The following is a 13,092-nucleotide window of genomic DNA, read 5'->3' as shown; positions in this document are numbered from 1 at the left end:
GCAGGACTTCGGTCTGCTCGCTGCTGCCGCACTTGCCGCTGCCCTCCGGGACCTCCCTTCTGCTCTGCTCTGCTCTGCTCTGCTCTTTGGGTCCCTGTCAACCTTTTTCCAACTCCTGCCCCCAAGCACTTGGCAGCAGCGTCCCACCCGTGCCCACCCAGTGTCACCCACCCCAGAAGCACGCTTCGGCCGGCTTCCTCCTCTGTGAGTTACGTAGCTGCTGGGTTCTCCCTCCCTGATTCAGTTGTGTCTGAAGCACAGAGCTACTGCGTGTATGGCTTCGGGAAAGTTATCCAACTTATCTGGCACTCAATTCACACTTGTGAACTATGGATAAAATCTTCCTCGAGGAGTTTTTATTACGGTTACTGACTCTCCTAAAGCCAGAACAGCGTCTGTAAAACAGTACGTGCTCACTGTATGGTAGTGACTCTGACTGCATTCCCTGGAAATGAACTTTACCTCCCCATGGCCCTTATATCTCATTGCTATGACTCTCTCTCTTCGTCCCTTCTTCGTTGTTTTATTCCCTTGGTGACGGGAGCCTTTGCGGCACGAAGGACCCTCTGCTTCCTGTCCCTCGGGCCCATTTTCCGGCCAGATCCCGGCTGTCTGCCCACGAGGCCCTGGGGTCTTCTGAACCACAAGCAAAAACACAAGCACTGTGCTCCTAGGAGCAGCGCTCTGGTTTACTCCACCAGCTTTCTGTCCCTGGGACTTCCCAGCCTATGTTCCAGGCCCCGCTCGTGGATCCTTGTCTTTGCGGGTCTCCGTATGGCCCTGCCACAACTTCTCAATGCATCTCAATTGATCTAATCCAAAGACTCTGGAATTACTTAGTAGAAAGGAAACAGCTTCATAAAAGCAGCAGCGCACCCCGGAAGTGCAAAATAGCAGCCAGGCTCCCGATTCCCAGAAATGTCAAGTTATGCCAAGACTATAAACCGGCGAAGGTGCAAGACAGGTCCCGGGAGTGCCCTGCGTACACCCACAGGAGGAGTCGGAAGGTCGGGCCCACTGAACAGCAGTCCCAGGAAGAAACATGAAAGGCAGGCAGGGAAGATGAAATGAGGTGTACAATGAGCAGGTGCAACTTATAAATTAGAATCTTACCTGCTTGATCAAGTTCAAGCAAAAAATAAAGGACACACATAGTTTTAAATAACTTCTTGACCTGGAAGAGGTTGAAAAACGGGAGAGAATGAAAAATTAAAGTTCACGACTACCAGCAGGAGAGCCTCTTATCCAGCTCTTCGTGCCTCCCCAGCCTCCTCCGCCTCTGAAAACTTTCCAGCTCATTTTTTTTTCCAAAACACTTTAAAGTAAAACTGACAGCACCTCCCAGATGCAACCTGCAAGGTTCCCCTGTCACAGTAATGATCTTTAAAAGGACATTTCAAGTCTGTTGATTCTGTTCTGTCCATGATTCACCTGTGTGGCTTTAGAAAATACATTTTACATGTTTGGTGACTCGGTCTACCCCACTGTGCAATGGGCCTGTAATGACCACTACAATACTTAATCTTTCCAAAACAGGTGGCAACCCTTGGGGAAAAGATCCTCCGCATATAAAATATTAATTTTTTTGCCAAATAAACTTCAACCAATAAATCAGTTTAAAAATCATACATTCCAGTTTATATGAATTACATTGGTAAAAACTAAAATTCTACTTGATGGATAAGTTACTTTTGCCAACCTTATAGTAATAAATAACATTCAATCTACTCATAAAGGAGACAATTACATACAAGACATCAATGTACAAGACATAATAGCCTGTCATTAATATTTGGAGAGATTTTACAACCACATTCTACCTTCTTACTTGCCAGTACAGTAAGATAAGGCCAGAGGAGCCTGAAGTTCATAGAAACTATCAGTCAGGAAGCAGATCTTACCTTGCGCTACTGGAACAGCAGCAGATATCTTGCACAGAAGCGGGCTGGCAGATTTCTACAGGACCAAGAACAACACTGGGTTAAAATGGGAGGATGGGGACATTCGCACAGCTCAGAGGGGCTCTGACAGTCTTCCCTGGGGACCCAGGTCCCAGGCTGGACTCAGGTCCCTGGCAACATACATTTGACAAGATAAAAGTCCTTCTGAAGAGTGACGAGGCGAGGAAAGAGGGACAGCAAATAAAGGAGACCAAAAGCTAGGGCCAATAAGCCTGGTATTCCAACTTTCTAAGACTAAAAAGCTGATATCCAGATGACATAAAAATTTTTATGATTCCCATAGTCATGTGCTTTATAAGTAAAACAGTTTGTTACAATAAAAGAAAATTTTCAGGTTTAGAGAGTAAACCCTAAAAACCACTCCAAAAAGTCATTATCAAAATATAATAAGTGAGCCGGCGTGGTGGCGCATGCCTGTAATCCCAGCACTCGGGGGCGCTGAGGCAGGAGGATCGCTGTGAGTTCGAGACCAGCCTGGGCTACATAGTGAGTTCCAGGTCAGTCTCAACTACATAGTGAGACCCTGTCTCAAAAAAAAAAAGAAAAAAAAATATATATATGTATGTATATTTTAAGTGAAATGTGGAAAACATACTCTCCAGGATCCGGAGTACACATAACTGCACTTTAAGAAATTTACTTTCTAGGCTATCTTAATTCAGAATGAACTTTAGCATAGTTCCATAGTACAAGATTAAAGCTCTGCATGGAATCATAGAAGTCCATTTTCTAGAATCTTCTCACTGATAAAAGCAGAGGATGTTAAACTTTGCCTTTAAAACAAACACACTATTGAGAAATGGCAGTGGATCCACACATCAAGCAACAGACGGGCTGAGTCACCAGTTGCCAACTGCAACTCAGTACTTCTGCCTTCCACTGAAATAGCTCCGAGAAACACACTGCATTTTCTGAAAAGGTGGGAGGGCTGATCTTTGTCTTCAGGAGGACAAATCCAAAACACACAGGGTAAGAGTGTTATACAACCCTAGGGAAACTCACTGACTTTATGCAGAACTTCCCTGTGGGCACTTCCCAGCTTGAATTAATGCAAATTATATTACTCACCCACAGAGAGGGAAACATTAATCGGCTAAGGAAAAATAGAAAAACTAAATTCCTCCTTTCCGGGTTACTCAGAGCACAATTGTTAAATGAGTTGCTAAAGCCAAAGAAGAACTAACCTGAGTAAATTTCATGTCAAGGTTTTTTTTGTTGTTGTTTTGATTTGTTTTTAATATGGAGGTCTTGCTCTGTTACCCAGGCTGATTTAGAACTCCTAGGCTCAAGTGATCCTCCTGCCTCAGCCTCCCAAATAGTTGGGACTACAGGTGTGTACCATTAGGCCCAGCTAAGGTCATTTTTAAAAGAACTGGGATGAACAGCTAAGTATATAAGTTGTACTCTGCAGAAAAATTTACCATTTTTTATCAGAAGAGTCACTTAACTATCAAAGACATATCAGGTGGCACCACAATGAAACCAACCAGCACATTCAGGAAGCGGAGGAACTGTTTGCCAAAGTAAAACCAGAGACTGTTTGTACAGAAGACAATTTACCAGGGTTGTCAGAATAAGTCTCCACTTAGACAGGTATGTAAATACAAAGACAGTTCTCCATTCCTGAGTGGGTGAGAAGCATAGGAAGGGGGTGGAATTAGTAGAAGAATTCAAGTCAGTGAGTCAGAATAAGACCAGTTCATTTCAGGTTCCAAGGAACAGGCCTAGACTGTAGAGACCCACCCCGGGGGCAGACCGGCCAGCAAAAGTGGAATTTTCCAATTCTTTCAAAACGTTGAAAAGTCTCAAAAACCCCTCAGCGTTCCCCAGGCACTCAAATGGTGGCTCTTCACCGCGGTAGGGTTAACTGCGCCAGAATTAAACCAAGTATTTGGTGACTACGTATAGAAGGAAGATTACCACCACCTAAGATTTTAAGTCCCAACTGGAAAACAGGAAGAACAATTGTTTGTTTGTTTGTTTGTTTTGATACCGGCAATCTGAACTCAGGACCTTGTGCTTGCCGAGCAGGTGTGGTGCCACTAAACTAAATCCCAGCCCAGCAATACTTTTGTTTTGTTTTGTTTTGTTGGTACTGGGGATTGAACTCAGGTCCTTGCACTTGCAAGGCAGGCTGCAGAACCACTGAGCTAAATCCCTGGCCGTAATAGTTTGTTTTTAACAAACATTTACACAGATTTATTAAGTACCAGGTGTGTTCTGTCTTGTATAAATATTAACTAATTTAAGGCTCACCACAAACTTATGACATACACACCATTAAACACATTTTGCAGATGAGGAAACTGAGACCCAACAGGTTAGTAACTTAACCAAGGTCACATGGCTACTAAATCACAGCACCAAGACCCAAACTCTAACTTCAGAATGCAGGCTCTTAACCATAATTTAGCAAAAGAAAATATTAGAAAGCTATATTATTATAAAGCTAAAAAAAAAAACCTCAATAACAAATTAGTCCAAACCCCTCTATTTAACAAATCAAACAAATATGGGAGAGGGGAGCCCACAAAGCAGACAAGATCACCAGAACTGCACAAGTAACACCCAGAGGCCAGAATTACACAGCAGATTCGGATGCCCTGCCTTCTTCTGGAATTAAGCCCATAGCTCCTTGAAGCCTATGTCCTTTCTGCCTTCTCCATCTGACCAGGGATGGGATGTGTCCTGTACCCCTCTGCGGTCCTACCGCCAGCAAAATGTGCCTCACACAAGGGCGCATGTCCCGTCGACAGGGACGCAGCCTGTGTCCTGGGGAGAGGCGAAGGGGAAAGCATCTCCCTCCTCACCGCCTGCCCATCTTCTCTCTTCCCTTATTTGGAAAAAGAGAACATGCGTGTGTGTGTGCACAGGCACACACACACACACACACACACACACACACGCACGGCCTGGGTCTAGGTGAGGCTTCCAGAGTAACAGGTGTCACAATGCAGGTCTGGAAAGGAAGTCAAGGGAGAGAGAAGCTGAGAGAAAATGAAACCTAAGTGAGCCGGTGGGCAGGCGTGGAGAGACAGACGGACACTAGTCTGAGAACCACCATCTCCAGGCAGAAAGTACAGCGCTCTCTCTCTCTCTCTCCTCTCTCTCTCTCCTCTCTCTCCCTCTCCCTCTTCCTCTCCCTAACCCTCTGTCTCTCTTTCTCTCTCACTCTTTTTCTTTTCTAAGTTTCTTTGAGACAGGGTCCTGTTCTGTAGCCCAGGCTGGCCTCGAACTCAGTGATACTACAGTGCCCTCAGCCTCCCCTCGAAGCTCTTCTTTGAAGCCACACCTTACGTTGCAGGGGAGTCAGAGGGATTAGGCCAGTCCCTCCCTGCTGTGATCACACTGCCCTTTTCTCCCTGCTAAATTAGGGTGAAGAACCCAGGAGGAAACAGTTTTTTTCTCTAAGTCATTTTCCCCACAATAAACCAGAGCATAAACAGATACTCATCAAAATCTCAGCGTAGCCTAAGTATGGTTCTTATCGATCCTCCCTACAGATATGCAGAAAGAGCCACAAATCAACCCCACACAGCTTTCCTGACCCGGAGGAACTCAGAACATACCATGCTTTGCAAAAGCTCAGCAAAAGATTACCCAAGCGATACTGTATTCCCAGACCAGCATTCTCAATTATTCCGAAGCAAGCGACTCCTCCACACACCACTCTGAAGGTGAAATCCAACTGTTTCCACCTCGGCTCAGAAGTCTGTCAGATTCTCAAGATCCAACAACTTCTCCTCAGCCTGCGGGGAAGCTTACCCCGGTGCGCTTGCTCCGGGACCACGGCGACAATGACCACGGCGACTGTCTGCACGGCCACCGCGAGCTCCCGGCCTGCCCGGGCCGAGCCACAGGATCCTCGCGGGACGCAGCTCAAGCGGGACACTGATCCTTAGCTAGAAACGATGGGAACACAGGTGACAATTATCAGAAAGGAAAACACGCGGAGGATGATGACGCACTGCCTGATGTGAGGCTCACTCCAGGAACCACACAGTCTTAGCCCCAGGCCGGAGTAACGAGGCTGAGGAAGGCGAGCTCGCTCGGGGTCCCCCTCGGATGTCCACACCGGGCATCGGCTCTCAGAGGCTCCTGGGAAATGATGGCCAGAATGCGAACCTCTTCTGGAAGCCGAGAGTAAGGGACAGGCCACCTTTCCCCCTCCGCACCCACTCGTTGTTACGTGCAGAGGCCGGCACTGACTGAACGTGACCCATCTGGGGCCGCGCCATGCTCCCTGGCCACCACCGCCAGCCACACGCCAAGGATTGCTACCTCCAGCTTGTAAACTTTGAAACTGGCTATTTTCCTCAGGGCCTCCAAACAAACCGAGCTCCACTCTGCCCTTTTCCTTCCTCCTTAAGGGAGTCCTTCTCGCGTGTGTGTATCTAAGCCTGGTCCATTTTGCTCTGGTCTTCTCACCACTGTCCTAGTTGACAATGACAACTGTCCAGAACTAGGCGTGGGGGGCGTTAAGGCTTGAGTGAAGTCCCCCTAAACCTCACACGGTCATAGACGGGGCTTTTGGAGGTGGCTGGAGCTAGGGTGTGAGACGCTGGAATTGCTTCACGGTGCAATGCTAGGATCAAGGGTGCTAGGATTAAGGGTGTGGGTGCTGCCCGCCCGAAGTAACACGGATAAGACAAAGGGGGCAGAAAGGTCTCTTGTGCTGCTACCTTCAGTCCACCAGGAACTGTTGCCGCTCCGTCAGGAGCCACCCTGCTTGGAGCCAGCGATTTTGAACTGAAACCTCTACAAACTGCGAGCTAAGCAAACCATTCCCCACCTAACTTGTGGGTGTTGGGTATTTTATCTCAGCAACGAGAAGAGTGAGTGACACGGGGTTAATGCTCGCAAGCACCCTCTCCTTTAAACCTGACCATGCCACCAGTGGGTCCCCAGTCCCCAAACAAGGAAACCCACCCCCAGGAGTTTGGTAACTTCTGAGGTTGCACAGCCTACGGGAAGCGCTGAGGCCAGGCTTTACCTCTGGGTTATCACGCTCTGCAGCCACGCATTTAAAAAGTTTTGATAAAATACACATATGGAAGATTCACCAATTTCAAGCGCACAATTCCACGGTAAGATTGCACAATCATCAGTTTTAGAAATTTTGCATCGCACCAAAAGAAACCCCACGCCCAGTAGAAGCCACTGTTTTCCTTGCCAGTAAAGTACCCCCTCCAGCTTCTAGGCAACCACGAGTCTGCCGTATGGAATCACAGCCACGGAGCTGGCGACCAGCTTCCTTCACGGCTTCAAGGCTCCTTCGCGCTGTATTTGGTCCAGCGAGCGTTTCCTTCCAGCGCCAAGAGATTCCGCAAGGCGGGGATGGAGTCCTGCGCGCGCGTCGTGTGTGTGTTCACCACCGCCGGACACTTGGGCGGTTTCCACTTCGTGCCTCTCGTGACTACTGCTGCTTTGACCGTGTCTGTCCAAGCACCTGCCGTCGCGTCTTCTGTGTCAAAGCTTGGGAGAACTGTTGGGAGCACCGTGACTCGGGTCAACTTTCTGAGGAACTGACGAGCTGTTTTACCCTTTTACAAGTCCTCCGGTGTCTGTCCACACCCTGGTGATACTGCACATCTGACTGCTTTCATTCCCGCCGTCCCACTAGGTATCGCCGTGGTTGTGATAAGCATTTCCCTGAAAGCTCTCACGGAGCGAGCAACCGTTCATGTGGTTACCTATGTGCACCTGCTTTGGACAGAGCCGTTCGAAGCCGTCTCCTGTTCTATAGTGGAATATTCTTGTTCTTCAGTTGTAAGAGGTCTTTATAAGTTCTGGATATACATTTCTTAACAGATACATAATTTGCAAATAGTTTCTCACATTTTGTAGCTTTTCTCATTTTACCTGATGACCTCTGAATCACAGTCTTTTAAAAATTTTGATAAGACCGACTTCACTTTTTTCTTTTTATTTGTGCTTTTGATGTCATATCTAAGAAATTACTGGGCTTCAAAACTCCAAAGGCCACATTACCGAAGTTATAGAGATTTAACAGCTGGGTGTGGTGGCGCTTGCCTGTAGTACCAGCACGGGGAAGGCTGAGACAAGAGGATCACTGCGAGTTCCAGGCCACCCTTGGCTACACAGTGAGTTCAAGGTCAGCCTGACTGCACAGTGAGACCTGACTTGAACAAATGAAAACAGCAGCAACAAAACCCCGAAGATTTACTCCTATGTTTTCTTCTATGAATAGTTTAATTTCCCTACTAAGGGCTGTGATCCATTTTGAAAAAGTCTTTTATTCGATGGGAGAAAGGGATTCGGTTTCTTTTGCATGACAATTACCAGGTGCCTCTACTCTGATTGTTGAAGACTATTCTTTCTCTGTTGATAACCTTTTGCTACCCTTGTTGAAAATCAGTTGACCATAAATCTAAAGGGAGTGCCTGGGTTTTTTTTTTTTTAGCAAATATATAGTCACTTTGCCTAGACTGATATTTAAACAAAGTGTTGACAAAATCTTGTAAATCCTAAAACCAGAATTGTTATGTAACTCTGGTAGCTGGCCTTTCACCTGTGATATTCCTTTTGTAGTATGTGTTTTTAAACCATGAATATGTATTATTTTTATGAAAGTAGCTTTTAAAGGCTAATTAATTTAAAATAACTTAAAAACTCTAATACACCATATGAAGACAGAATCAAAATCTAAGACAGCTAGTTTTTTATGTAGCAAACATTCAAATGTTACTAATACTTTTGGGGATTGGGGTCGTAGCTCAGTGGTACTGCACTTGCCTAGCATGAGCAAGTCCCTGGGTTTCAGTCCCTGCACTGAAAAAAAAATATGCTCACTAGATACCAAATTGAAAAGTGATATAGCAGTTGTCTTAACTTTGCCATATGTGTGCTATGGTTCACCAAATTGGTGGGTTGGAATTTTAACTCCCACGGTGATAGCCCGTGGAGGACGGGGCTCTGGGAGGTGATTAGGGCCCTCATGAATGGAATTAGCACAGATATAAAAGAAACCTCCTACAGCCCTTGTCTCTTCCACCACAGAAGGACACAGCAAGAAGGTACTGGCTCTGAACCCGGAAGTGGACCTTCGCCAGACATGGCGTCTTCTGAGACTTGGATCTTGGACTTCCTGTCCCCAGAACTATGGGAATAAACTTATTTGTTTATAAGCTACAGATCATGGTGTTTTGTTACAGCAGTTGAAATGGCTAAAACATGAGGAATAAATTAGCAGTGTGAGAAGTGCCTCTTATTCCTTACTTGCATCGGAATGGCTGTAATTTCCTGGCTCTTACGAATGACCTTCTGAATCAGAACCACAGGCATGGGCCCTAGGATAAACATTTACGTATGTGTGTGCATATCTATGCTATTGTTATTTTGAGACCGTGTCTCACTATGTCTCACTACTACGCAGCCCAGGCTGGCCTCAAACTTGCAATCCTAAAGGCGTGTCTTAAATGTTCACTGATAACGCCAATGAACACTCCTAATTAAGAACTTCTGAACTAAAGCAACATGGCATGTGAGTAGAGGCCCACCAATAACATTTCAAAAATGTTTAAACTCTTGTGCATTTTCTCTTATTCATTATTTTTATTTAGAAAGCAACACAGAAATAAGGATTCCTAGTGGTAGCATCTCATGGAAAGACAGTCACAGAATGTTGGCGTGGGAGAGACTTTCAGGCCAACTATTCATTATGCAGATGAATGAAGAAACCGAGGTCAAGACAGGTAATTAATTGTGCTGGGGCTGTCACACAAGCTCCTAATTCCACCATGCCTGACTGACTCCTTCAGCTTTGCCGGATGACTGACTCTAACCGGAGGTGACAATATCTTACATCCCTTCCACACTCAGGGTGCCACCCAACTATTAAACTCAAGAATTTGTCAATATGCAAAACTTGGCACTGAGAGCCTCTGGGAAAAAGGTGTATCTTCTGTGATCTAGAAAAGCATCACTCTTACTGGGGAGTCACTATCAAAAATAAACATTTGGAAACTAATATGGAGATACCTCAAAGAACTAGGATTAGAGGGTCCATTTGACCCAGCCATCCCTCTGCTGGGTATCTTTCCAAAAGAATTAAAAGAATCATACCACCGTGATATATGCTCACCCATGTTTATAGCGGCACAGTTCGTAATAGCTAAAACTTGGAAATAACCCATTTGCCCATCAGTTGGAAACTGGATGAAGATGTGGTTTTTCTATAAAATGGAATACTACTCAGCCATAAAGAATGAGAAATTAGATTCATTCATAGGAAAATGGATACATATTGAGGATATAGTCCTAAGTAAAATAAGTCATACATGTGTAAATACCGAATAGTTTCTCTGGTATGAAAAACTATAATAGTACATAAGATCCTAATGAGATAATTGATCATGTGAAATAGGAAGAAAAGGGCTAAAGGTGTAGGGAAAGTGGGAAGGGTAGGGGAAAGGGAATAAGGAAAAAGAAAAAAATATGAGAAAATGAAAAAATATAAACAAAGTGTTTGTAAATGGGGAGGGGAGGAGGGGGTGAAGGGAGGGCAGGGGTATAGGAAAAATATGAGAACCAAGACCTGCCATGTAAAGGAACAAGATCCCAATAATGAATGTAACTGTACTGTAGACCTAAAATGTACCAAGAGACTCAATAAAAGAAAAAAAAAATAAACAGTTGGATAAATGAGATTTCCCCAAACCATCAGAATGTGTCCTTAAATTCTGCTTTTTATAATAAAAATAAATCAAATTCTGTCTATAAGTTTATCATTTGTTTTTAAATTTTTGTCAATATTGAAATAAAATTTAAAGCAGTGTTTAAAGAAATATATTTGGCAAATGTGAGACTAGGACAAAACCAGGTGGTTATAAAAACTCAGATAAAATTGTAATTATGATTTTTTGTCTTTTGCTCTAATTTTTGCACTAATATCAGACCCTAGTATTTGGATCCATTAAGTAAATACCTATTGTCCATTTATAAATCCTCACCTAAAAGGTAATAATAAAAATGTTCCACGTATATATTTATAAAATAAACACAGAAATCAAGAGATGATATTGGATATCCCAGATACAGGCGTATATAGAATAAATTATGATGCAGAGCCATTACAAGCCAATAAAAAGAAAATGTGTTTTTAAATAGCATCGTAATGATGACTTGATAATTTGGAAGAAAGTTGTTTTGTTTCTCTCTCTATAAGCCTATCATACAAACCTTTTCCAGATCTGTAATAGCAAAGCATATTACATAAAGCTATTTCTCGATCAATCTTCAGAGGAAGTAACTTCCTGAACTTAGAAGTAAATACAAAAGAAAAACACAACTACAAAAAGTAAAAATTTAAGGCAAAAGAACAGCATAGGGAAAACAGTTACAGAAAACAAGACTAAGTCAACAAACTCAAGCAAATTGGTTAATAAAAAATAGAACCACAAATGATAAAATGAATAAAGAACAATGGCCAGTAGGAAAGAAAGTAGCACACCAAGAACAAAAGATCTACTCATTTTCTTTTTCTTTTCTTTCATAATCAGAAACGCGGATCACAGTGAAATCGGAAAATTGAAATTGGGAGTGGGTGGGACCCATGGACGTGAGCAAACCCTAACCCCGGAGGACCGTGTGACGGGGGAGCAAAGCCTCCGAGCTGCCTCCCCTTGATCCCGTCTGGACATGGAACAAGGCCCCGGGGCTGCCTTTCTGCCTCTGGCTGAGCCTGGGGAGCTCTGGGCCCTGCTTCCCAGCCTGCTCCTCTCCTTTCTGGCCGCACTTCTCGCCCCTTCTTTTAACCTAGTTATTACCCAAGTTTCATTCCAACATCACTGTGTAGTGCAGTGAATTAAAGACAACAAATGCCTGGCGCTGGGGGAAGGCTAACCCAGTGCAGTCCTACGGTAATTCTAAAGGCTGCATACAATACAAGGTTCAGAAACCACGGCAATGGCTCCACATGACGTTAATTGGAGAAAACAAACAAACAAACAAACAAAACAGGATACCAAAAGCTATGTACCAGAGACTCACAATTCTGCGAAGCTTCGCATGTAGGGATCCTGAAGTGGGACTCACAAGGCGGTCCTCTTGGTTATGCTGGCATGACAGGATGATGCATGACTTTACACGTATTTCCGTGTGTGTGTGTGTGTGTGTGTGTGTGTGTGTGTGTGTGTGTAATCTGCACACCATCCTATCAAATTCCAACAAAATTCTCTTATTTCAGTAAACAGAAATCACTTAAACCCTTGCATTTGGAGAGATAAAGCAAGATTTCCCAACTGGGGGTTCAGGGACGCTCCCGTTCCAGAACCTTCCCGGCCCGCGAGGCTCCCATCTCCCTACCGCTCACTTCCACCTGCTAACTAACTGCGTGCCACCCCTGACCACCACCACCCGAAACGAGGCAGAGCGGGCAGGGTGGTGCTCTCCTCGGGGTCGGGGCTCGCACGGAGAGCCTGCACACTGCTTGTAGACACCCAACCGTCCACTTTTGTAGCCGTAGGCAGAAGCTCTAGCTTCACAACACGAACATGACAGACAGCACAGAGAAAACAGAGGGCAGCATGAATCTGAAAAGCACAGGTCCATAAAGCCACCTCCTACTCTCAACGACCCCTAAGGGACACCTCACAGAAAATGAGGACAAGAGGTCACACCAGAGCATACAATCAGAATCAACAGGAGAGCTGGTGTGTCCGCCTAAGGGGCTCCCTGAGGGAGAAAGGCTCCCAGTGTGCCATGGTGGGTAACCCCACTGCGGTCAGGGGCCACCCTACAACTCGCTGCCCCTCTGACCGGGTCTCTCTGCCTTACTACCCTGCAACATAGTCAGCAGGCTACAAACTGCAACAAATGGTTCTTAATTAGACATAGGGTCTCCCATTTACGCCTTAGTAAGTTTTAGTATGGACTTGTACCGGAAGATACTATTGGGGCAACTACAAATTTCTTGGGCGTAAGCAGGACACATACGTTGAAATATTCAGGGGTAAAAGTCATGATGCCGCAACGTGTTTCAAACAGTTCAGGAAAAACTGTGTGTGTGTGTGTGTGTGTGTGTGTGTGTGTGTGTGCGCGCGCGCAGATGTATGCAGAGAAAAGAGAAAGGAGGAAAACAGCAGATATGAACCCCAGGGAAGGAAATAGA

The 13,092-nt window shown here is 45.0% G+C and overlaps 1 protein-coding gene across 2 annotated transcripts in view; it reads right to left on the bottom strand.

Moving 5' to 3' along the window:
- Window positions 1–5,807, bottom strand: part of Txnrd1 (thioredoxin reductase 1) — a 64,572-nt gene extending 58,765 nt beyond the window's left edge. The window contains exons 1-3 of one of the 2 annotated variants that reach the window (XM_010631330.3): window positions 5,727–5,807; window positions 1,902–1,956; window positions 1,114–1,174 (exon numbers count right to left, since the gene is read on the bottom strand). The gene's annotated coding sequence lies outside the window, so the exon portion shown is untranslated. Of the gene's footprint in view, window positions 1–1,113; window positions 1,175–1,901; window positions 1,957–5,726 lie in introns of those variants that run through there. The other variant, XM_010631329.2, reaches the window with a different exon arrangement.
- Between the last annotated feature and the right edge of the window lie 7,285 nt (window positions 5,808–13,092).

Source organism: Fukomys damarensis, unplaced genomic scaffold (assembly GCF_012274545.1).
Source record: "Fukomys damarensis isolate Sample0158 unplaced genomic scaffold, DMR_v1.0_HiC HiC_scaffold_15, whole genome shotgun sequence".
Taxonomy (NCBI): Eukaryota; Metazoa; Chordata; class Mammalia; order Rodentia; family Bathyergidae; genus Fukomys; species Fukomys damarensis.
The sequence above is the reverse complement of the archived record's forward strand: the minus strand, read 5'-3'. Positions and strand labels throughout refer to the sequence as shown.